Source organism: Sinocyclocheilus rhinocerous, unplaced genomic scaffold (assembly GCF_001515625.1).
Source record: "Sinocyclocheilus rhinocerous isolate Xijiao unplaced genomic scaffold, SAMN03320098_v1.1 scaffold5261, whole genome shotgun sequence".
NCBI lineage: Eukaryota > Metazoa > Chordata > Actinopteri > Cypriniformes > Cyprinidae > Sinocyclocheilus > Sinocyclocheilus rhinocerous.
Genome location: NW_015654667.1, coordinates 48,721 through 49,291, shown reverse-complemented (window position 1 = coordinate 49,291; position 571 = coordinate 48,721).

The window sequence follows — 571 nt, the reverse complement described above, 5'->3', positions numbered from 1 at the left end:
AGCACACCTCGCTTTTCAGAACGATGAGCTTTGTAAAAATCGACGTGTTTCAGAAAGGCGGGGCATAGAGGAGCAACATTAATGTACAGTATGTGGAAAATAATGTGTTTTTTTAACCTTAAACCGCATAAACACATTGCATTACACCAAATACACAAAATAATGTTCTTTTTAAACTCTAAAAAATACTGGATTAAATATATTGGGTTGTTTTGACCCAGCGGTTGGCAGAGGTATAAAGTCCAGGGGTCAGAAAGTAAAAGTCCTGCCATATGTTTATTCCACCCATGAACTCAGCAGCTGATTTCACCAGAGGAGGAACCAAGTCATTCCTTTCAAGTCACAAGCAAGTCTCAAGTCAAATCCCAAGTCATCAAAGAGTTAAAGTTAATGAGATAATTAAGCGAATGCCTGTTTTCTTTAAAACCGCATCTTTTAAAGGGGTCATATGATGCTGCTAAAAATAACATTATTTTGTGTATTTGGTGAAATGAAATGTGTTTATGCGGTTTAAGGTTCAAAAAACACATTATTCTCCACATACTGTACATTATTGTTTCTCCTCTATGCC